We start from the raw sequence: 27,261 nt of genomic DNA, 5'->3' as shown, positions 1-27,261 counted from the left end.
AATCCGATCAAAATGATATATTAAATCACATTGGCCCAATTGTTTTGAGATGCTCAAACTTCATGCCATGGAAAGACAAATGAAAGCTCATTAGAAGTATATATATATTGCTGTCTTTTGTACTTGAAAATGGTAATTTTAACAGATTCAGGAAGAGCTCTTTGGAGAGTAGAAAGAGTTGATGATCCTGGGTTTGGGCCCACACCAGCTGGTTGCCCAAGTATTTATACTGACTGTGCCCTTGTAGCTGAGGGCCAAGTAAAATTTTATCTTTTATTAAAAAAAAAAAAGGCACCATGCTGCAACCATACACCCTGACAAAATAAAAGTGACTAGGACTCTTGTAATTTCTCATAAAGTTACACCTTTAAATATTGTACTCCATTGAATTTTTACATTGACCATAACTTTGAGAATGGTTTGTCTGGTCATGAGAGTCAATCTGAAATGATCTTATTTTTATCATGGACACGATGATATGAGCTGATGTAACTAAGTGATGTCACTACAGGAGAAATGGGTAAAATTCTTTCTTTCATTTTTTCATGGGAATTCATGTTAATTGTTCTTTACCTTTCTGTACCAGGAATAATTGAATTCTAGATAATGAAAATGGAGAAAATGAATGCCCTGAAGCCAAAGCATTATTCCATGTTATCATCTGTCTTGTTTTATGATTGTAAGCTGTTTTCTTTCCCAGTAACAGACAACGGTATACAACAATCCATGACTCAGGACACAGGTTTTTAAAATAGCTTTAGAAAATTCTTATCTGGGGTGGGGAGCAAATCTCTTTGTTCATTGTTGTGTTTATACATAATCCATAACATAAAACATGCACATATGGTGAATATATATGTGGAATATATGAAAATGATATTATATATCTATGTATATATACAATAAAATACATGTTAAAGTGTTGTGCTATCTTATATAATGTAATGTATACATTGTACATTTATATTTAGATAAGTGGACATTTGGTGACGAATGGGCTCTGCACCTATAAATTTATTGGTATAGGAGTTTCCCAGGATGAAATTTCTCCCACACTGGTACAAATGAACAACTCTAAATCTATCTCTGATTATTATAGAGTTGCAGCAAGGATTAAAGCAAAAAGATTTTTCCATTTTCAGACAGCTAATACTTTTCAGAGGTAGAATTTAAATTCAAATCTAATTGACTCTAAAACCAGCCACTAATTAAATATACCACTTGATTCAATGATGATGCTGCTTAGTGCTAGTTATAATACATCTCAATTTCTATTTAAGTTCAATGTAACTCACCAGTAGAATCCTACATTATTTTGGTGGTTATTTTAGCATGATCATATTAAGCCCCAATGCAGATTTATCAAAGCACGAAAGCATGGAAGATTCAGGGTAAGATACTATGCAATGCCCTTAGGATTTAATGCCAAAAAATAACTTTTGGCTTTGAAATTGAATCTTGATTTGTCTGGGTGGCAATTAGGCAGGTGGATCAAGATGCATTTTTAGATAAGTAAATTAAGTCAAGATATAATAGTAAAGCAAAAAATATTATGAAACAAATTTTAGATATGGAAACATCAAATTATTGCTGGGAGTGAACTCAAAAGGATATTTATTCTAACCCCTGCTTTCTTTTTTTATCTTTTCCATGATTTTTCCTTTTTGCTCTGATTTTTCTCTCACAACATGATTCATAGAGTAAAGTAAATTAAAAATAAATAAATTTATTAGAAAAAAAATTAAATGATGCTGCTGCTTAGTGCTAGTTATAATACATCTCAATTTCTATTTAAGTTCAATGTAACTCACCAGTAGAATCCTACATTATTTTGATGGTTATTTTAGCATGATCATATTAAGCCCCAATGCATATTTATCAAAGCACGAAAGCATGGAAGACTCAGGGTAAGATACTATGAGCAATGCCCTTAGGATTTAATGCCAAAAAATAACTTTTGGCTTTGAAATTGAATCTTGATTTATCTGGGTGGCAATTAGGCAGGTGGATCAAGATGCATTTTAAAGTAAATTAAGTCAAAATATAATAGTAAAGCAAAAAAATATTATGAAACAAATTTTAGATATGGAAACATCAAATTATTGCTGGGAGTGAACTCAAAAGGATATTTATTCTAACCTCTGCTTTTTTTTTTATCTTTTCTATGATTTTTCCTTTTTGCTCTGATTTTTCTCTCACAACATGATTCATAAAGTAAATTAAAAATAAATTCATTTATCAGAAAAAAAGTAAATAATAAGAAAGAGAGATTATTTTTAAATTATTATTCTACAGGAAATATTAAAAAAAAAAGATCCTGGAAATAATCTTTCAAGATATTATCAAGAAAAATTATACTGATATTCTTTGTTTTTAATAAAACCTTTTTATTTTCAAAATTCATGCAAAGATAGTTTTCAAAGTTCACCCTGGGAAACCTTGTGTTTCAGATTTTCACCCTTCCTTCTTCCTATCCCTCTGCCCTAGTCAGTAAGTAATCCATTGTATGTTAAAATGTGTAATTGTACACATATTTCCCCAATTATCATTCTGCACAAAAAAAATCAGATCAAAAAAGGAAAAAAAAGAGAGAAATAAAAAGTCAAGCAACAAGGACATCAAAGGTAAAAAACCTATGTAATCCACATTCAATTTCCACAGCTTTCTTTCTGGATATTGATGACTCTCTCCATCACAAGTCTACTGAAATTGGCCTGAATCATCTCATTGTTGAAAAGAGCCAAGTCCATCACAGTGAATCATCATATAATCTTGTTCTTGCTCTACAAAATGCTCTTCAGTTTTACTCACTTCACTTAGCATCAGTTCATGTAACTCTCTCCAGGCCTCTCTGAAATCACCCTGCTGATCATTTCTTATAAAATAATAATATTCCATCACATTCATATACCATAACTAATTCAGCCATTCCCCAACTAATGGGCATCCATTTAGTTTCCAGTTCCTTGCCATTACAAAAAAGGCTGGAAAAATCATATTTGCACATATGGGTCCACTTCCCTTTTTATGATCCTTTTGTGATACTGGCCCAATAGAGATACTACTTTTCCAATTAAAGCATATTCAGTTTGATAGTCTTTTAGGTATAGTTCTAAATTGTTCTGCAAAATGGTGGGATCCATTTCACCAACAATGTATTAGTGTCCCAGTTTCCCACATCCCCTTCAACATTTGTCATTATCTTTTCCTGTCATCTTAGTCATTCTGAGAGATGTGTAGTGGTATCTCAGAGTTAATTTGCATTTATCTAATTAACAAAGGGCAAATTATAAATTGAAAAAATCAGTCACTTCTTGAAAGAGATCCTAAAATGAGAAATGCCAGAAATATTATATTCAAATTACAGAATTCCCCAGGCCAAGGAGAAAGTATTGCAAGCATCCAGAAAGAAACAATTCAAATATAGTGGAGCCATAGTTAGGGTAACACAAGATTTAGCAGCTTCTTTTTTAAAAGATAGGAGGCTTGGGATATGATATTCTAGATAGAAGAGGAGTTAGTATTACAACCAAGCATCAGCACCCAATAAACCTTATAATAATAATAAGGGGAAAAGTGGAAATTCAATGAATATGAGGACTTTCAAGTATTCATGATGAAAAGACTAGAGTTGAATAGAAAATATGATTTTCAAATACAAAGCTCAGGAGAAGAATAAAGGGATAATAAGGAAAGGGAAATCATACTTAATAAGCATATTCTATTCATATTCCTACATGGGAGGATGACACTTGTTACTGAAGAACTTTCATATTCATAGGAAATTAAAAAAAAAAGTTTACACAGACTGAGGGCATAAGTGTAAAATAAATTATGGAGAGATAAAATCTAAAAAATAAAATTAAGGGGTGAGAGGATTATATGGACAAATGGAACAATGGCGAGATAGAATTGCATAAATTATCTATCAAAAAGAGGTGAGAAAAAGATTTTGCGGTGGAAAGGAAGAGGAGGAAGGAATGGAGAGAAGGTGAACCTTATTCTCGTCAGAATTGGCTCAAAGAGCTAATGTAAGCAGTAAGCATGGGTATAGAAATAGATTTTACTAAGCAGAAAGCATGTTATATGTGAAGCAGGGAGGAGGGTCATTAAAGAGAGTGCTTACTGGGGGAGTGGATGATGAGAAACAAAACACTTTTGAGGAGAGGAAGGAGGAAAGGATAGAGGAAATAGAGTAAAAAAGGAAAATATAGTTAACAATAGTAATTTTGTAAGATATAAGAAAGCAGCATTTCCTTAATTGATAATTGATCAGAAGATAGGAACAGTTTTCAGATCAACTAATCAAGCTATTTATAGCCATATAAAATACTGTAAGTATTAACACAGAAAATCAAATTACAACAATAAAATAAAATAATTTTTAAATTAAAATAATAATTAAACTGCCTAATGAATCTGAAAAGGCAAAGGACAAATGTTGGAGAAAATGTGGGGAAAATGGAAAATTAATGAATTGTTGTTGGAATTGTGAACTAATTCAACCATTCTATAGTACAATTTGGAGCAATGCTCAAAGGGCTATAAAATCATGTATGGCCTTTGAAATAACCATTATTAGACAACACAAAAGATTTTTTTTAAAGTAAAGGCATATGTAGTACATAAATATTGATAGCAGCAGGGCAAAATGAAAATTGAGGGAATGCCTATTATTTGGGGAATGGTTAAACGATTGTGGTGTGATTATGATGGAATATTGTTATTCTATAAAAAATGGTAAATGGGATATTCTCAGAAAAACCTTCTGAGTCCTCCATAGTTTCACGCAGAGTAAAATGTACTATATGCAAAGTTATAGCAATGTTGTGTGATTATCAGCTGAATGACTTTGTTATTCTCAGCAATACAATAATTCAAGATTACTCTGAAGTATATATGATGAAAAAATTATAGCCACATTCAGAGAAAGAACTGATTGTGTTCAAAAACAGATGGAAGCATACATTTTTCCTTAATTTTTCTTGAGTTCTTTCTCCCTGCTACCTCCCCCAACTCAAGAAGGAATCAATTAAAAAAAAAAAAAAAACACCACAACTGCAATGAAAATGTTTTGCATGACTTAACATGTGTCTTTTCAATATAAAGTTTCAGGAGGGAGCAAGGAAGAGAATATGGAACTCAAAATTAAAAAAAAATAATAATTGATAAATGTTTTTTTTACATGATACTGGGGAAAAACATTAAATAAATCAGATAAATGCAATAAAATAACAAAATCAGAGGATAACATTTTATCAATAGGAATATAAAAGAAGATTTTGATCTGTTTTGTCATCATTTCCAAAAAACTACATGTTCTTACATCTAGCTTTTATCTAAAACCTAAATTGATTCTCTCTTTTATTAGAATGTGAAGTTTTGCAAATTGGTATTTCCTTCCTTTCCATTTCAATTTCTATTACTTAATAGAGTAAAAGCTCCACAAAGGCAGGACTTTATTTAACTTCTTTCTGAATCCCTAGTATCTAACACAGTATTTGGCATATAATAGATGCTTAATAAATATTCATTGATTTGCACATAGTAAGTACACAATACATTGTTTTAAGTATTCATTTGTCTATACTCAATTAATGATAAACTCCCAAAAGGCAAAGACTCTGCTTTTCTAGTTCTTCTCCTCAAAGCTAGTACCATCAGTGCTATGGAGTAGTTCTTTAATAAATGGCTATCTATTAATTTTATGATGCACCTTTGAATACTCCAAACCTTTTGAAACCAGTGGATTATGCCTTAGATAATATCTTTCCATATTTGATAAGTCTACATATCTTTCCTAGGCAAATATATGGATGATACTACATTTTTCACCATTTTTTCTGAGTAATTCTGCTGAGTCTACCATGTACATCTCTCCTGGACTTTTGGCAACCTTGGAATATAGTAGCATTTCATTACCCATCTCCTAGAACATGGCCAAATGCATTTTTTTAAAATAGCCTTTTATTTTTCCAAATATATGTAAAGAGTTTTCAACATTCACCTCTGCAAAATCTATTTCCTAGAAAACAAGTGATAAGTATATCTGGAATTTTTCTAAGCATATTTCCATATTTGTCATGTTGAGCAAGAAAAATAAGATAAAAGGAGGAAAAACACATGAAAGGGAAAAAAGCAAGCAAATTAACAACAACAAAAACACAAAAAGGGGGAAATAGTATGCTTTCATCTAAATTCAGACTCTATAATTCTCTCTCTGGATATGACTGGTTCTTTCCATCACAAGCCTGTTGGAATTGCCTTGAATCACCTCATTGTTGAAAAGAGTTAAGTTCATCATAGTTAATCATCACATAATCTTGTTGTTTCTGTGTATAATGTTCTCTTAGTTCCATGCCCTTTACTCAGTATCAGTTCATGTAAATCTTTCCAGGAATTTCTGAAATCAGTCTGTTTGTCATTCCTAGAAGAACAATAATACTTTATTATATCCATAATCCATAACTTAAAGGAACCTTTCTATTTCTAGTTCTCTGCCAAAACAAAAAGGACTTTTTTTTTTTTTTTTTTGCACATGTGAGTTCTTAACCCTTTTTTATGATCTCTTTGGGATTTAGAGCTAATAGAGAAAGTGCTGGATCAAAGAGTATGCAAAATTCCATACATTTTGTGCTAGTTGCAAATTGTTCTCCAGAATGGTTGGATCAGTTCCCAACTCTGCCAATAATGTATTAGTGTCTCAGTTTTTCCACATTCCTGCAACATTTAGCATTCTCCTTTCCTGTCATTTGAGCCAAGTTGAAAGATATGTAGTACTAGTAGTAAGTTAGACTTGCTTTAATTTGCATTTTTCTAATCAATAGTGATGAATAGCATTTTTTCAAATGTCTAGAAACGACTTTAATTTATTCATCTAAAAGTGTCTATTCATATCTTTTGATGATTTATCTATTAAGGAATGGCTTATATTTTTACAAATTTCAGTGAATTATCTATACATTGGAGGGAGGGGGGAGGAATACTTAAGTAAGGGAGGGCTGTGCATCACAAGGGGGGTCTGTAAATTAAATATCAGGGAGGGGGATCAGGGGGGTCAAGGGAAAACGCATAATCTGGGGATAATATGATGTCAGGAAATACAGAATTAGTAATTATAACTGTAAATGTGAATGGGGTGAATGCTCCCATCAAACGGAGACGGATAGCAGATTGGATCAAAAAGCAGAACCCTACAATATGTTGTCTGCAAGAAACACACTTAAAGCAGGGAGATACATACAGAGTAAAGGTAAAAGGTTGGAGCAGAGCCTATTATGCTTCAGGTAAAGCCAAAAAAGCAGGGGTAGCTATCCTTATCTTAGATCAAGTAAAAGCAGAAGTTGATTTAGTTAAAAAAGATAAGGAAGGAAACTATATCCTGCTGAAAGGTAGCATAAATAATGAAGCCATATCAATACTAAACATATATGCACCAAGTGGTATAGCATCTAACTTTCTAAAGGAAAAGTTAAGAGAACTACAAGAAGAAATAGACTGTAAAACTATAATAGTGGGAGATCTCAACCTTGCACTCTCAGATTTAGACAAATCAAACCACAAAACAAATAAGAAAGAAATTAAAAAAGTAAATAGAACATTAGAAAAACTAGGTATGATAGACCTATGGAGAAAACTGAATGGCAATAGAAAGGAATATACTTTCTTCTCAGCAGTTCATGGATCCTATACAAAAATAGACCATATATTAGGACATAAAGATCTCAAAATTAAATGTAGGAAGGCAGAAATAATAAATGCCTTCTTCTCAGATCACAATGCAATAAAAGCTACATTCAGTAAAAAGTTAGGGGTAAATAAACCAAAAAGTAATTGGAAAATGAACAATCTCATCTTAAAGAATGACTGGGTAAAACAGCAAATTATAGAAACAATTAATAATTTCACCCAAGATAATGACAATGATGAGACATCATACCAAAATCTTTGGGATGCAGCTAAAGCAGTAATAAGGGGAAATTTTATATCTTTAGAGGCTTATTTGAAGTAAATAGAGAAAGAGAAAATTAACGAATTGGGCCTGCAACTTAAAAAGCTAGAAAAAGACCAAATTAAAAACCCCCAACCAAAAATTAAACTTGAAATACAAAAATTAAAATGAGAAATCAATAATATTGAAAGTAAAAAAAAAAACTATTGAATTAATAAATAAAACCAAGAGTTGGTTTTATGAAAAAGCCAATAAAATAGATAAACCTTTGGTAAATTGGATCAGAAAAAAGAAAGAGGAAAATCAAATTGTTAGTCTTACAAATGAAAAGGGGGATCTTTCCACCAATGAAGAGGAAATTAGAGAAATAATGGGTTACTTTGCCCAACTTTATGCCAATAAATATGACAACTTAAGTGAAATGGATGACTTCCTCCAAAAATATAGGCTCCCTAGATTAACAGAGGAGGAGATAAATTGCTTAAATAGTCCCATTTCAGAAAAAGAAATAGAACAAGCTATTAATCAACTCCCCAGGAAAAAATCCCCAGGGCCAGATGGATTCACATGTGAATTCTACCAAACATTTAAAGAACAATTAGCCCCAATGTTATATAAATTATTTGAAAAAATAGGGGATGAAGGAGTCCTAGCAAACTCCTTTTATGACACAGACATGGTACTGATACCTAAACCAGGTCGATCGAAAACTGAGAAAGAAAATTATAGACCAATTTCCTTAATGAATATTGATGCTAAAATCTTAAATAAGATATTAGCAAAAAGACTTCAGAAAATCATCCCCAGGATAATACACAAGTAAAATTCATACCAGGAATGCAGGGCTGGTTTAATATTAGGAAAACTATTAGTATAATTGACCATATTAATAGTCAAATTAATAAAAACCATATGGTCATCTCAATAGATGCAGAAAAAGCATTTGACAAAATCCAACATCCATTCCTACTAAAACCGCTTGAGAGTATAGGAATAAATGGACTATTCCTTAGAATAATCAGGAGCATATATTTAAGACCTTCAGTAAGCATAATATGCAATAGAAATAAAACTGCAACCTTTCCCAGTAAGATCAGGAGTGAAACAAGGTTGCCCACTATCACCATTACTATTCAATATAGTACTAGAAATGCTAGCCTCGGCACTAAGAGCCAAGAAAGAGATTCAAGGAATTAGAGTAGGAAATGAGGAAATCAAACTATCACTTTTTGCAGATAACATGATGGTATACTTAGAGAACCCCAAAGACTCTGCTAAAAAGATACTAGAAATAATTCAAAATTTCAGCAAAGTGGCAGGATACAAAATAAATCCACATAAATCCTCGGCATTTTTATATATCACTTACAAAATGCAACAGCAAGAGATACAAAGAGAAATTCCATTCCAAACAAATGTTGAGAGTATAAAGTATTTGGGAATCCATCTACCAAAGAAAAGTCAGGAATTATATGAGAAAAATTACAAAACACTTGCCACAAAAATAAAATCAGATTTAAATAATTGGAAAGACATTCAGTGCTCTTGGATAGGCTGAGCAAATATAATAAAGATGACAATACTCCCCAAACTAATCTATTTATTTAGTGCTATACCAATCAGACTCCCAAGAAACTATTTCAATGACCTAGAAAAAATAGCAACAAAATTCATATGGAAGAATAAAAGGTCGAGAATTGCAAGGGAACTAATGAAAAAAAACTCAGAGGAAGGTGGTCTAAGTGTACCTGATCTAAAGCTATATTATATAGCAGCAGTCACCAAAACCATTTGGTATTGGCTAAGAAATAGAACAGTAGATCAGTGGAACAGATTAGATACAAAGGACAAAAAACGGTACATCTATAGCAATCTAGTGTTTGACAAACCCAAAGATACCAACATTAGGGAAAAAAATTCATTATTTGGAAAAAACTGTTGGGAAAACTGGAAATTAATATGGCAGAAATTAGATATGGATCCACACTTAACATCATATACCAAGATAAGATCAAAATGGGTCCATGATTTAGGCATAAAGAGGGAGATAATAAATAGATTAGAGGAACAGAGGATAGTCTACCTCTCAGACTTGTGGAGGAGGAAGGAATTTATGACCAGAGGAGAACTAGAGATCTTTATTGATCACAAAATAGAAGATTTTGATTACATCAAACTAAAAAGTTTCTGTACAAACAATACTAATGCAAACAAGATTAGAAGGGAAGTAACAAATTGGGAAAATATTTTTAAAAGCAAAGGTTCTGACAAAGGTCTCATTTCCAAAATATATAGAGAACTGACCCTAATTTATAAGAAACTGAACCATTCTCCAGTTGATAAATGGTCAAAGGATATGAACAGACAATTCTCAGATGATGAAATTGAAACTATTTCCACTCATATGAAAGAGTGTTCCAAATCACTATTGATCAGAGAAATGCAAATTAAGACCACTCTGAGATACCACTACACACCTGTCAGATTGGCTAAGATGACAGGAACAAATAATGATGAATGTTGGAGGGGATGTGGGAAAACTGGGACACTGATACATTTTTGGTGGAGTTGTGAAAGAATCCAGCCATTCTGGAGAGCAATTTGGAACTATGCCCAAAAAGTTATCAAGCTGTGCATACCCTTTGACCCAGCAGTACTACTGCTGGGCTTATATCCCAAAGAAATACTAAAGAGCGGAAAGAGACCTATATGTGCCAAAATGTTTGTGGCAGCTCTTTTTGTTGTAGCTAGAAACTGGAAGATGAATGGATGTTCATCAGTTGGAGAATGGTTGGGTAAATTATGGTATATGAAGGTTATGGAATATTACTGTTCTGTAAGAAAGGACCAGCAGGAGGAATACAGAGAGGCCTGGGGAGACTTACATCAACTGATGCTGAGTGAAATGAGCAGAACCAGAAGATCACTGTACACTTCAACAACAATACTTTTATGAGGATGTATTCTGATGGAAGTGGAAATCTTCAACACAAAGAAGATCCAACTCACTTCCAGTTGATCAATGATGGACAGAGGTAGCTACACCCAGAGAAGAAACACTGGGAAGTGAATGTAAATTGTTGGCACTAATATCTGTCTGCCCAGGTTACATGTACCTTCGGAATCTAATGCTTATTGTGCAACAAGAAAATGGTATTTACACACATGTACTGTATCTAGACTATATTGTAACACATGTAAAATGTATGGGATTGCCTGTCATCGGGCGGAGGGAGTAGAGGGAGGGGGGATAATTTGGAAAAATGAATACAAGGGATAATATTATAAAAATATATAATAATAAGAAGATAATAAAAAAACATTATATGGATAACAGTTGGAAAAAAAAAAAGAATTATCTATACATTTTAGAATCCAGAAAGACTGGATGCATTCCTCCCCCCAAACCTTGTTTACTTTCTTATATTGGCTTTTGGTTTTGTTTGTAAAAAATCTTTTTAATTTAATGTAAACAAAATTATTCATTTTGCATTTCATAATGTTCTCCTGTTCTTCTTTGTCCATACTTCCTCTCTTCATCATAGGTGTAATAAATTGACTAGCCCTTGTTCTCCTACTTTAGTTATAGTATCACCCTTTTTATCCAAATCATGAATCTGTGTTGACCTTATCTTGGTACAGGGAGTTAGATGATGGTTAATGCCAGTCTCTGCTACTATTTTCCAGTTTTCCTAAAAAAAAAATTTAAAAAAAGTCAAATAGTGAGTTCTTATCTCAGAAGCTGAAATCTTTGGGTTTATTAAACACTAGATTGCTTAATAGTCATTGATTATTGGGTCTTGTGAACCTAACCTATTCTCCTGATTCACTATTCTAATTCTAATTCAGTACCAAATGATTTTCGTGAGTATAATATTACAATATAATTTTAGGTCTGGTCCACTTAAACCACCTTCATTTGTATTTTTTTAATTATTTCCCTTGAAATCTTGATTTTTTTTTTGTTCTTCTAGATGAATTTTGTTACTTTTTTGGCTCTGTAAAATAATTTCTTGGCAGTTTGATTGATATCACCCTAAATAAGTATATTATCCTGGTGAAGTTATTGTTTTTTATATGTTAGCTCAGACTTCCCAAGAGAACTTGATATTCTTCCAATTGTTTAGATCTAAATTTCTTTTTGTGGAAAGCATTTTGTAATTGTGTTTATATAGTTCCTGCCTTTGTCTTGGTAGATTTGTAAATATTTTATATTATCTACAGTTATTTTAAATGGGATTTCTCTTTCCATATCTTGCTAGTGGAGAAAAGCCAATGATTTATGTGGGTTTATATTATATTTTGCAACTTTGTTAAAGTTGTAAATTGTTAGGTTTTTTTATTATTGATTCTTTAGGATTGCCTAAATATAGGCTAAATGGATTCTCACCTGAGTTAAGATTAATATTAATGTACAAGTATATAACATATAATTTAAAGCTTAAACTGTTTACATCCCTAGAAAAGAAAACTGTATCTGTTATTCTTAAGAACTTTATCTCATACCAGGGCAGGTATAAAGGAGCATAATGGACTGAGGGGATGGTTGTGAATGGACTCTGATGTGATGACATCAAAGAAAATACAATAAGGGGTAGGAAATGGTCTGTACTAGAAAAAGAGAAAAGGAAAGTTATACTAGGAAAATAAGTTTACAGGAAGTGGTGCAATTGATATATTAAATTTGAGGGAAAGAAAGAAGGGGGATGAGCACTTTCTGGAGGTTGAGGTCATAAGTTTTGGCTCTAAGAGAGAATAACATTCAGTTTTTCAATTCGGTATAGAAATTTATCTAACCTTATAAAAAATTAAGAGAAGAAAGAGGAAAGAAAAGGGAGGAGCAGGACAGAAGGGAGGGCAGAAACCCTATGGAAGAAGATAAGAGAAGCAGGGAAAGGGTGACAGAAATGGGTAAGTGGATTTAAAAAAAAAAACTCTATTAAGACAAGAGAAGTAGTAATAATGCACCAGATGGTAGAGCAGGCAATTTCTTAAAGATGAAATTAAGCCAGTGACAGAAAGAAATAGAGAGTAAAACTGTTATAGTGAGGAACCTCAACCTTCCTCTCTCAGAATCAGACAAATTTAACCACAAAATAAGTAAGAAAGAAACAGGGAGACTAGAAAGGATCCTAGAAAGCCTAGATATGATAACATTCTGGAGAAAATTGAATAAGAGCAGAAAGGAATAAACTTTTTTCTTGACAGTACATGGCACCAAAAGAAAACACACACATACACACACACAACATCATATATTAGGGCATAAAAATCCCACAATCAAATGCAGAAAGGCAGAAATAGTAAATGCTTGCTTTGTAGATAATGATGCAATAAAACTTATATTTCCATAAAGAATCAGGGAAAGATAAACTAAAAACTTATTAGAAATTAAATAATTAATTCTGAAGAATGAGTGTGCCAAACAACAAATCACTGAAACAATCGATACTTTCATTCAAGAGAATGATAATAATGAGACAACATAGCAAAACCTATGGGAAGCAGCCTAAGCAGTTCTAAAGGGAAAGTTTAATAACTAAATAGCCACATGAATAAAAGAGAGAAAAAGGAGATCACTGAATTAGGCATGCAACTAAAAAAGCTAGAAAAAGAATGTAGTTTAAAAACCCCAATTAAATAGCAAATTAAAAATTCTGAAACTCAAAGGAAAAGTTAATAAAATAGATACTAAGAAAATCTGAACTAATAAATAAAACTAAGAATTGGTTTTATGAAAAAAGCAAAAACAAGAAAATAGATAAACTTTTGTTTAATTTGATCAAAAAAAGGAAATAAAAAACCAAAAAAAAAAATAAATAAAATAAAAAAAAGATCACCAGCATCAAAAATGAAAAAGGTGAACTTACTACCAATGAAAAATAAATTAAAGCAATAATTGTAAGTTATTTTTCCCAACTGTATGGCAAAACATCTGACAATCTAACAAAAATGGATGGATATTCACAAAAAATATGAATTTCTCAGATTAACAGAAGAGGAAATAAATTACTTAAATCATTTTATTTTAGAAAAAGAAATTGAACAATTCATTAAAGAACTCCCTAAGAAAAAGATCTCCAGGGTTAGATGGATTTACAAGTGAATTCTACCAAACATGTAAAGAACTATTAATTGTTACTATTTAGAAACATAGGTATAAAAGAAGTCTGGCCAAATACCTTCTATGACACAAATATGGTACTGATACCCTAAACCAGGAAGAGCCAAAACAGAGAAAAAATATACACAAATCTTCCTAATGAGTATTGATGCAAAAAATTTAAATAAGACATTAACAAAGAGATTACAGCAACTTTTCAGCCAGATAATGCACTATTACCAAATGGAATTTGTACCCGGAATGCAGCATTGGTTCAATATCAGGAAAATGATTACCATCATTGAGCATATCAATAACAAAACCAAAAGAAGCCATATGACAATCTCAATGTATGCAGAATAAGATTTTGACAATCATATTAAAAACATGAGAGAACATAGGGATAAAAGGAGCTTTCTTTAAATCCACATCTAAAGCCTACATCACCCATTATTTGTAATGGAGAGAAACTTGATGCATTCCCAATAAGATGAAGAGTGGGGAAGATCAGGGATACCCATTATCATGACTATTATTTAACATTGTCCTAGAAATGTTGGCTTTAGCAATAGGAAAAGAAAAAGAAGGAATTAAAGGAATTAGAATAGGCAATGAGGAAATATAATTATCACTTTGCAGATGATAAGATAATATACTTAAAGAATCCTAGACAAACCATCCAAAAACCTACTAGAAACCATTCACAGCTTTAGCAAAGCTGCAGAATATAAAATAAATCCATACAATTCATCAGCATTTGAACATATTACTGAAAAAGCCCATCAGCAAAAAAAAGAAAGAGAAACTCCATTTAAAATTACTGTAGACAAAATAAAATACTTAGGGATCCAACTGTCAAGACAACTTTTATATGAAGTTATGAAATATTATTGTTTTATAAAAAAATGAGTAAGCAATTTTAGAAATGCCTGGAAAGATTTACATTATTTGATGCACAATAGAAAACAAAAACAAAAACAAAAACAACAACAACAAAAAAAAAACAGAACCAAGAATACCTTGTACACAGAAACATCTAGCATGTACAATGATCAGTTATGCAAGAATTGGTTCTTCTCAGTGATTAAAGCAATCCCAATAGACTTTGGACAATTATTTGAATACTGAGAAAACAAATAAAAGAAAAAATGAAGAAAAACCGTGTGTGTGTGTGTGTGTGTGTGTGTGTGTGTGTGTGTGTGAATGTTTATGGGCATAGGATATAAGAATCTCTAATGCATTAAACATTTAAACATGAAAGTGACTTTAAGGAAAATAATTTCACTCATAGACATAAAGCAGCACAGGAAATATTTCAGTGTTCAGAAGTTGGATTTCTGTTTCAATATAAAATGTGGGATTATTGCAACCATTATGCAATTCTCCATATGCAATCCAGTCCCTGTAAAATGAATTCTAATAACTTTCCCTACAATTAAATATTAGGACATATATTCATTGCCCTATATTCTTGATTATCCAGATATTGGTAAGTGACATTCTTTATTCATTAAACTTTTACTATATGAAAAGTTGTTTGTATTTTCTTGATTAGTTTTTTTTTAATTTTTATTTTATTTTATAATTATAACTTTTTTTGACAGTACATACGCATGGGTAATTTTTTACAACATTATCCCTTGCACTTACTTCTATTCAGATTTTTTCCCTTCCTTCCCCAATCCCCTTCCCCAGATAGCAAGCAATCTTATATATATTAAATATTCTAGATACAATTCTAGATACAATATATGTGTGTAGAACCGAATTTTTTGTTGCACAGGAAGAATTGGATTCAGAAGGTAAAAATAACAGTTTACACTCATTTCCCAGTGTTCCTTTTCTGGATGTAGCTGATTCTGTCCATCATTAATCAATTGGAATTGGATTAGCTCTTCTCTATGTTGAAGAAATCCACTTCCTTGATTAGTTTTTAATATTGATTGTTCTAAAATGCAACATGTAGGAATTATTATGCTTAAAACTCATCCTAAATGTATTATATAATCACCCTCCAAGTTTGTTCACTTAAACAAATTTATGGAGCATCTCTAATGTATGATTTCTATTTTGTCTTTTCTAGGATCTTGATAGTTATGATGATATGTGCTGAACAATAAAATGCAATTTCTTCTCCTATAGAAGTAAAAGGTAAGATAATGTCAAAGAGGGAAAAAGAAGTGTCATATGACAGTGATGTTTATCAGAAGGAAATGTATTTTGTTCTTTTAAACATTTTATTTAGAAAACTTAAATTAAGGGAACTTCTGAAAATACTAATGAATATAAAATACAAAATCGTTCCATGACTTCATTCCATTATATTTGGCTTTGCTCTACGGTAAATAATAGATGAAACGGAAAACAGATATTTAGTTAGTTTCATCTGAAATGTCAACGAGGCAGAGAGCATGAAAGGTGATCTGTGGACATGGTAGAAGAATAGATCTGTAGCCATTCTGTATTCTTACATGAATTCAGGCTGAGATTTAATTAGGCTGCAAAGTTATCATTTATTAATACCCTGACATATGACACATATGGAATAGCTTTATTTGTTTCTCACCATGGTGAATACTGTCCTTTTTTGAATAGCACATAGAACTAACAGTGTCTTTTTATGCTGCAGAGGAGCCAGGGTATGTGTCTGTGATATTCCCTTGACTCTTAAGAGCCAAGTTTAAAAATAAAACATGAAGAATATTTCTGTTCTGTTTTTAAAGGTAATTGCAAGAACATTTGAGCAATAGGTCATGGGAACTCCCATAGGAAGGGCGTAATGATCAGCTTTGGGAAAAAAAATGGTGCTCACTCTTTTTGTAGTGGCAAGAAAGTGAAAATGGAGTGAATGTCCATCAGTTAGGGAATGGCTGAATAAGTTATTGTATATGAATGTAATGAAATATTATTCTACAAAAATGACAACCAGGCTGATTTCAGAAAAGAGAATGTAAAGCTTTGCATAAACTGATTCTGAGTGAAGTGAGCAGAACCAGGAGAACATTGTACACAGCAACAGCAAGATTATAAGATGATCAATTCTGATGGATGTGGCTCTTTTCAACAATGTAGTGATTTAAGGCAATTACAATATTTTTGGGATGGAAGATGTTTTCTGCCTCCAGAGACTGGATGTGGATGGAAGCATAGTAGTTTCATCTTTTTATTTCTTTGTTAGTTTTTCTTATTCTTTTTCCTTTCAGTCTGATTTCTCTTGCACAACATGACAATGATGAAAATATGTTTAAAAGGATTGAATATATCTACCCTATAACTATAAACTGACTTTGGGAGAGAAGAGGTAAGGGAGGGAGGGAGGGAGAAAAATTTGGTGCACAAAGTATTACAAAAATGAATGTTGAAAAGTATCTTTACATGTGTATGTGAAATAATAAAATATTCATGAGAAAAAAATGAGTAGTAGACACTGTAGAGGACCACAGATATTGAGGAACTCTGAGAAAAGTGTAGTTGAAGCACAAATATTTATAGAAGAGCGTTAACTCAGTGTTATTAATGAGAAGATGGTTCTCTAGTTTACATATACTTAGTACTTAGCATGGTGATATCATGGTTCTCTAGTTCACACATATTCAGAATCCTGTAATGATGTAATTATAATAAGGCATTTAAGGGCTGAGAGGACTAGAAATGAGACATTCTATCTTTGGCCATCCTCCTGTGGCTCTCCTGCGTCTTGCACTCTTTCTGAATGTAGGCAATGGTCAAAGCCCTCATCTTCTTTTATCCATTGCAACATAGGTGTAGGAAACAAGACATAGAGCAGCAGCCTCTTTCATTTAACAGTCTGCCTGATGATGGTCTGAGATCCAGAAATTCCTGTTAGATTGTGGCCAAAAGAACTTTTAAATTTGGGTTTAAGACCATTTTGCCAAATTGCCAAATAAATAAGTAGATAAAGTTGTATGTCATTGAGATGGTCATCTTACTGCAGGTACCCATTAGGAAAAGGAACACTTTTAAGCTGATGAGGATAAAAGAACAAAAATGATGATAATGAAAAGGAAGACGAGGAAAAAGATAAAGAGGAAGGATTGTTTTATGGGATTTTTGGTTTTGTAGTAGGCAGCTAGGTAGCACAATGAATAGAAAATCAGGCCTGAAGTTAGAGCGATCTAAGGTAAAATCTGGTCTCAAATACTAGCTGTGCAACTCTGGACAAATTGTTTAACTCAGTTTGACTCAGTGTCCTCATCTGTAAAATGAGCTAGAGAAGCAAATGGCAAATTGTTCCAATACCTTTGCCAAGTCACAAAAAGTTGGATACAACAGGAAAAACATGGCTGAACAACAGAACTTTGGGAAGTAGGTAAATCATCCCACTGGATCCTAACAGCAAAGGCATGCAGTAAATGCTACAACTATTATTATGTTACGTTCTAATGATTAAACTTTAGTTTAGATTTTATTAATTATCATATGCATGATCAGATTGAGCCTGGTGATCTTGACACTATCATGACAGTCTCCCTTTCATGGAGGTGGTAGCTTACAGAATCTCTGACTGGAAACCATTGTCATAAGATTAGGCCTGTTTGCTTTGAGGCCATTATAGCATTTACGGAAAGCTGTAAGTTATAGAATACACTCAGGGAAAAATACTGACAATAACATTGTTTGGAGGTTAGTACCTCTGTGTCTCGCAAATAATATTTTGTCTCCACCAAATTGTTTTTCTTTCTGATAACAAAACTCCAAAATAATATTTGTCTTCTGACAGTTTGTTTTGTGGTTTTTGTTCTCTCTGATAACAAAATCCCTTGCTAATATTTTTCCTTGACCTCTGAAAGGCAATTCAGTCAGTTGCAGGTAGGCCATGTAAAATCATAGTGTAAGAACGTCCCTTTCATAAAAACACTTTGGAGCATCCCTTATCCTCTAGCAAGAACCTTCCTTCCCACTAGCAGTAGTACCCCTCCTCTCCAAAAAAAGCACATTTTTACAGCTGGAAGGACTTGCTTATCTGTGCTCCTAATTCAGGATCTATGTGCGTCATACTTTATGTTAGTGTATGTTGTGTCCCCTTGGCTTCTGTTCCTTTCCCCATCTTCCCCATGCTTACAATAACACTATGCATTAGACTAAACTTCTATTATTTTGCATGTATTTCTGAGAACCCAACCTTATTAAAAGGCTTTTCCGCTGACACTTTTAAATGAAGAACAAGTTGTCTCTTAGATATATATAAGATACCCAGAAAGGGATTTAACCTAGTGATAGCCATAATTACCCTAGGGAAGGATGATATGGTGAACCCAGTTCCAGAATTTGAAGGTCAATAGGGGGACCTCCCCTGAGAGACTCCTTTAAACCAAAGTACAGTCACAAAACACTATATGATATTAATTATATTATGCTATGTTGTGTTGTACTACTTTAAATTATGTTATTTTATAGTATTTTGTATTATATTGTGTTAAAACATACTATACTATATTATGTCATTTTGTCATGGTTTGGTACAATATGGCATGTATATATATTTATATACATGTAAATATATATATATATATATATATATATCAAAGATGAATGTGGTATATAGTATAAAATGCTGGTCTAAATAGATTTTTATTTCTTTTTCAAAAAATTTTGCCTTCTCCTCACTAACTACATGACTGCATTTGAATAATTCATTTTTTCATAGCCCAACTTTCCTCAAATGCATAATTAAGATAATGATACCTACCTCAAAACAGGGTTCTGATTAAATGACATTTCATATATGAAAGAATTCACACATCGTACAAAAATAAAATGTCATTTAATGTTATTTATATTTATTAACATTTCCTAGAATGTTTTGTCCAAAAAGAGATTCCCTTTCCAATTAATGCATGTTTGGGGATTTATTGAAGACTTAACCACTGGTTTCAATTGTTTTTGATTCTTTCTTATTAAACTTATTTATTTTAATTTTTAACTACTTAAAAGTTTTGATGATAATTCTTTATGATAGTATTTAAGGTGTAAAACTGCTTATTCCTTCTCAACCACTACAATTTTTACATGATTTTCCCTGTGATTCTAGAACATTTGCTCTTCTGAAAGAGAATTTCTATTACATTTTTGGTCCTCAAAACAAAACCTGATAGTTTTATTTTTGTAGTCTAGTCTTTAAGTGAATTTGAAATGTCATCATTTTTATTATATTGATATAATCAAATATTAGGAGAAATAACCATTAAATAAATTAATTTATCATTTATTTCTACAAAGATTTGTTTTGTTTGTTTGTTTGTTTGTTAGTTTGTTACTTTGTGCTATTATTCATAAAAGTCTTAAGTGTCTCAATGAATTTCCTCAGATTATTTAGCACTTTTCGGTGTTTTGTGTTCCCCTACTTAGTCATCTGCTGTTATTTATGAGGTAAAAAATTAATGAGAAGAAAATTCCTGAGATTATGAGATAAAAGTTGAGGTAAAATTTCTAGAGGTGTTGTCTGTTTTTTGACAGAGATACTTTAGTGCCTGCTCTTTGTTGATTCATTGCAGTTAATCTGATTTATACTTTACTCTGGCCAAACCTCAGCCCTGAGAGGTACTGCCTTTTCTGAAATCCTCTCAAATTATCTTAAGAGGACAAACTATCCCTTGATTTTCATTCTCCTACATTTAATTAGTGGGAATTTTCTGACTATTTGTGTAGGAAGTCTGAAAAGCCTGGAAATTTCTGAACTATTTCACTCTTTTCCCAGAGTATCCCCACTTTATGATTATTATCAATAGAGTCTTTCCTTTTTTATCAGTTTTGTTCATTATTGTCATGTAGAAATTATGATTTTGTATATTACGTACTATGTGTGTATATATATATAAACATCATGTTTATACGTATGTATATATTAACATACAATTAATATATAAATGTAAAAGACATTAGCCCAAAGAAAATGCAAAATATGCAAAATTAGGGAAACCACCCCAAATGTTCCTATGGTCTATCTGTGTCCAACCTCTGGCAGAGAATTCTGAAGTTGTATTGGTCCCATCACCCTAGTCAGGATGTCATTTTGGTGTTCTTTGAAAAGGAAGGACATATATATATATATTTTTTTTTTCATGAGATATATCCATTTCATTTGGGTCAACTCTAGAATTTTAAGTTATGATATCAAAATTACTGTTTCTGAACCACTGAAAAATATTATCTCTAAATCCAGGATATGTATAAAATCATGTCCTAGCTCCACCTAGCTTCTCTATCACTTCCTTAGCAGGAAGCAAATAAATACTTTTGAAAATTTATTATATGTTATCCATTGTGTTGAATGCTTTACACTTGGTCCTCACAATAAACCTGAGAGATGGGCATTATTATTATCCCCCCCATTTTATAGTTGAGGAAATTAAGGACCATTTTTGAGGAAGATCAATGACATTACAAGGTGATGTCTTAATTTTTCATATGAATTAGATTTGTGACACAGACTTGCACAAAGTCATTTGCCTCCTCCTCTCTACCAGAGTCATGTGAATCCAATGGCAAAAGCAAGGCAGGATGAGTGCCATTGTCCTGGGATGCAGTAAATGACTTTGAGATCTTCCATGTCTGACTAAGCTCAAAGGTGTGAAGACAAAGTTAGCAGCTCAGAATCAGCTGGAGTCAGGATCAGCAAAAGTCCTTGATTTTTATTCTTGGTCAAAATGAGAGGAATGGACACAGGAATCCCCACACCTCCTTTCTCTCTCTCCCCTGTCAAAAAGTGACTCCCCCTTGTCTTACTCCACCCTCTGATGCCTCTCACAATTCTCTGTCTACACCCACAGATCCAGCCATTCTCCAAGCATATGTTAATAGAGTACTTTCCAATTGGTAATTAGCCTCAAGTGCTTGGCTATTCAAATGCATCTCAATTTCAGTCCTTTACAAAAGGGTTCCACCTTCATGGCACCTGGGGGGACATTTCCCCCAACAACTCATTCCCTGTGGGGAATTCTTCTACATGGTTGGGCTAGACATCCCTCCAATCCATCAGTGGATTTGAACCTTGCCATTACTTCCAGCCTCATTTAGCCCATCTGCCAAGAGTTTTCCTTGGATGGAGCACATGTCACAATTTGGGTACCAGGTAAACATCGAAAGTAGATAAGCAGCCTGAAAGGGACCTTGCAAGTCTTCATGCCAGAGGGGCTAATCCTCTTACACCTCAATGAGGTTAAATATCATGACTAAAGTCACAAAATTAATAAGTGTCTGAAAAGAGATTTGAACTAGGTCTTCCTCCCTACAAACCCACTGCTTTACCAAACTGCCATAGAGTTTATATCTGCTTAAAGGAAAAGAACGAGTGTTTATTAAGCATATACTATGTGTCATGCATGCTATTGAGCAATTTAAAAAATATTTTATTCTTACAAGAATCTTGAGAAATGGATTTTATGCTTTTCTGAAAGAGAGATTAAGTGTCTTGCTCAGGATTACATAGTGGGTAAGTCTGAGGCCATTTGGAATTTAGGCTTTCTGCTGGTTCTGGAGCACATCCTGATGATTGTATACCTAGGAAGGTGTGTTCTCAGTAGATCAAAGAGAGAAGTTCCCATCACAAACTGTATATTTTTTTTCTGAATTAAAAACACCTTATCAGTATTATCACTGAATACCAAAACTATCATTGTCTCTTCAAGAAATCAACAACGTCTCCATCTTTGCCCAAGAGAGCTCTAGAAGATGTCAGAATGAGTAACAGCAAATATTTCCCAAGGAGAAGTAAAGTTTCGGTTACGGCTGTAAGAATTCAGATCACACGTTCAGTCTTAATTACTTTTAATATTATTAAAGTAAGACCAGGAAAATACGTATGGTCCTAGTGTAAACTTTCAGGAACATAATAGCAACTGGAATGAATTTATTCTTCTCAAGTCAATAGCAGACTGATTGGTGGATTGGTGGACAGTGAGAGAGTGAAATAGCCACCTCCAAAGACAATTTATGATGGTGACCTCTTAATAGGTTGACTAACTCCAGTTTTGGGTCTGATTCACAAAAGAACAACTACAAGTCCTGAGACTGTGGGAAATTAGGCCAAAACAACTTCTCCTGGAGAGAAAAGGTGACCAATTGATTTCATTGTTCAGAAAGTAAGCAGGTAGTGGTAGGAACAGAGCTGAGCACAAGCAGATGCCTGCCCAGTGGATGGGATCAGCAATTTGCAGCTCAGTAGAAAAACCCACTTCTCTGAATCAGAAGCAGCTGAGGGGAATCCAGCATATGGCACTAGAGTGGAGAACACAGTCTGGCAAATTACATTAGCAGCTTTCGTTTCAATAAAGAAACCTGTATAGAAAAAAGAAGATTAAATGAATTCTACCTTTAGTACACATGGTGCTGATATAAAAAAAGCAAACTTAACACACTGCAACTCACTGGGAAATTTCCTAGTTTTTCAGAAATCTTGCCATTTTAGTTAGTTCCTTTTCAAAAACCCTCATCATTCTTTTGATTGATTTCTTTGATTATGATAACAATGACTGATGATGACAAAGATGGTGATGGTGGGTGGTGGGAGAGTGGCCATGGTAGATGGTGATGGTGGGTGGTGGGAGAGTGGCCATGGTAGATGGTGATGGTGGGTGGTGGGAGAGTGGCCATGGTGGAGAGGATGTTGGTCCTAGCAATGGATTGGTGTGATGAAATGGATTTGGAGCCTTAAATTGTGTTCAAAATTGGCTGCTATTTACTGCTTATGTGACTTTGAGCAAATCAGTGAATGTATCCATGTCACAGTTTCCTTATTCTTCAAATGAAAGGGGTTGATCTAGGTAATCCTTGGAGTCTCTTCTACTTCTAATCTTAGGATCTCTAAGTCTGCTTACTTTAGAAACCTTTGCCTATTTTAGGAATTCCATTCGAACTTTTGTTGACAGAGGAGAGAACTGAGGCTGAGATATTAAGTGACTTGCCAAACATCACCCAGATAATAAATATATGGATCAAAACTGAAATTCACATATTCTTAATTTCAGGTCTGGTGGTCTGGCCATAGTATTTTAAACTACCGGCAAAGCTATTTGCGTTGTTCTTATTATTCAGTCATTTCAGTGATCTCCAGCTCCTTTTCATTCCACTTGGGTTATTCTGGGCAAAGATATTGGAGAGTATGGCCATTTCCTTTTCTAGCTCATTTTACAGGTGAGAAACTGAGGCAGATACAGGGAGGTGACTTGTCCAGAACCACACCGCTAGTAAGGTCTGAGGCTGGATATGAATTCAGGGAGATGAATCTTGCTGATTCCAGACCTGGCATTCTATGCACTATGCCACTGTGCTGCACAAGATATTTGTACATCTTTCTACACATTCACATACATACATATACATACATATATAATTTACATATATATATATATATATACATGCATTTAGACAAACATGTTTGTGTGTATGTTTATATATGCTTATATATGTGTATGTATATTTATATACATAAAGATGACATAAAAAAGAGATAGAAATATATAGAAATAATATATACCTATATATATATTTCCAGATAGAAAAAGATAGTTATATAGACAGATACAGAAAAAGCTAGAAATATATAGATACACACAGATTTATATTTTTTCTTTGAACTTTAACTAAAATAATTTGAGAAATCTAGTATAAAAGAAGACTTTACTTGCCAGTATGGGCAGTCAGTACCTAAGAACACATCTTCCTAGGATCTGGACTATTAGTTGTTACCAAGAAAGTAGTAAAGAAAAGTACCAGTAAAAGAGAGAAAAAAGTTAATAAGAGTTATTTAATTTTCTTTTTTTTTTAATTTCCTTTTTTTAATTATTAGTTATTAAATTTTCACATAATTCATTATCACATACTTCACATTGTTACTGTGAAGGGGGTAGATCCAGAAAGGCATTAGACCTTTGCTTGGGATGGATGAGACTCTGTTCTAGAGAGGGACATGGAAATAAAACGACACCATGAAATGATTACCTGCAGTTAACACACAAGATAAGTAATGGGATAGAATGTCAGCACTTAAAGATACTGGATGAAATCAAATCTCTTGTTTCAAATGACAGAGAGAAATAATGTTGTGTTTTTTTTTTTCTTTTTCTGAGCCATTGTTAACAATATGGATAATGTCCTGATTTTCAAAAGGAAAAAAATAAAATGGGGAGGCTAGAGGAACAGAGAAAGATATTTGCAAACTCTAAACCAGTCATTTTGACATCAGTTCTAATGAAAAGTCAAGAAAGGCTCAATAAAGAGATAGTGAATAAAGGCAACCAGGGATTACAATCAACCAGAATGACTTCAGCGAAAACAAGTTATACCACATTCTTTTTGGACAGGATCCGTAAACTAGTAGACAAGGGAATAATATAGATATGGTTTATGTAGATTTTAGCCAAGCATTTTATCTAGGAACTAACACAATTTTTTATGGAGAATTTGAAGCAATATGGCTTAGACAGAAATACAGCCATATGAAATGAGAATTAATTGGAAGGTCGGACTCAAAAAGTAGCTGTTAATGGTTCAGTGTCAATATGGATGTGGGGATGTAGGGGAGTTCCCAGTTTGGTCCAGTGTAATTATGCATGGTTATCTCTTCACATATGTTTGCAGCATGTGCCTGAATGCATGCATACATAGGCATATTCATACCCATCTCTAGAGTTGCCTTTGTATGTTTGTATATATACATGGATACATAGAAGTATATAACTGTGTGTACATGTATGTGTGTGTGGGAGACATCAGCAATCCTCTCTCTCAAAGCAGCTCCTGAAGTAACTCTATAGTGTCTGAGAAAACTGGAGCCCCTTTTTTTCTCATTTTTTGTAATTCTCCTCAACCCTCATGTAGACGTGGGATATTGATCTCTACCAAGAAGGAAAGAATCACATCCCAATGGATTTTGGGACTTGGGTTATCTATATAAGGAATACTTCTTGCTTCCTGGATATCTGAGACCAACATTTCATGAATAAGCCAGTTCCTCCAGGCTCATTTCTTTTTTGACTCCTCTTCTGACTTTGGACTTTTCCCTTTGCCATTACATGAGTGTTTACCTTTTATGTGTCATCATGTCCTATCAATATATAAACATTCTTGAACGTTTCATTTTCTGTGTGAATTCATTTTCTTTGCACATAAACCTCGTGCCTGGCAAATACCTGATTCCTAACCAATACTGTCTGTCTCTTTCTTATTTACCTATTTCCCAAGTGTAATATGGCTTTTTCTTGGCCTCAATGTCCAACTCTGCTACATTAGACTCTTTTTTTTATGTTGATTTTAGCATGACATAGGAAAAACTCTAAGATCTGCCATTGCCCAGCATTTATGATTATGTGCTCCCTATTTTAGAGGCACAGTTACAAGAACTCATTCTAATTTAACCAATTAACTTCAGTAGATTTTGTAAATATGGCAATAACCAGTATGGATAATAATAATAAATTACACCACCTTTATCACTGGATCAGTTTCAATCTTGGGGCTTGAAGCGCCACTTTTTCAGCTTTAGAATTCTAAATAGCTAGCCATCTGCAAATAAAGAATTTTAGAAGGGCCCTGTTGTTTCTACTGTTGAAGGTTCTTTTAGTGCTGAAGATTCAAAGCCACTTGTCACTTAGAAGGTAAGTCCAAGGAGTTCCTAGGCCCAGAGAAATTTGAAGAATTTCCCAGAGTCACCCAGATGAAACAGTCCTGCAAACTACATGTTTCTAAATCTGAACCAACATTTTATCCACCAGATCATTCTGGCACTAAGAAAAAAAAAAAGTTGACATATTTTAAAAATATTGGCTTGAATAGTTTGTATAGTTAATACATTATCCTCGGAAATATCACATTTTTATTGGGAAATAGCTTCATCTGGCAGAGATAGAGATTTTGCTTCCAGCCATCTATTGGATAACCTTGCAAGTAGCCTTCTGCCAAGATACTGGATTCCAATTATTATTTGCTGTGGTGAAGTACCAAAAAGGTGTTCATTTTAAGTGGTTTAGTGTTTATGTAGTGGTCAGTCCAACTGAGGGAAAGTCTAGTTTGAAAATGTCTGTTGTAGACTAAGACCTTGGTTAAGCCTTTCTGAAATGGCTTTATACTAAGAATTCAAAACAATGTTGACATATTTTTTCATATAACTAGTTGCCCAAATGGCACTAAGCCAGAAGGACTGCCAGCTCTGGAGCTTTTTCCTGCCTAAAGCAAACTGAAGCCCTTCCAC

The sequence above is a fragment of the Sminthopsis crassicaudata genome, chromosome 4, assembly GCF_048593235.1.
Source record: "Sminthopsis crassicaudata isolate SCR6 chromosome 4, ASM4859323v1, whole genome shotgun sequence".
Classification (NCBI taxonomy): Eukaryota; Metazoa; Chordata; class Mammalia; order Dasyuromorphia; family Dasyuridae; genus Sminthopsis; species Sminthopsis crassicaudata.
Note: the sequence above shows the minus strand (reverse complement) of the source record.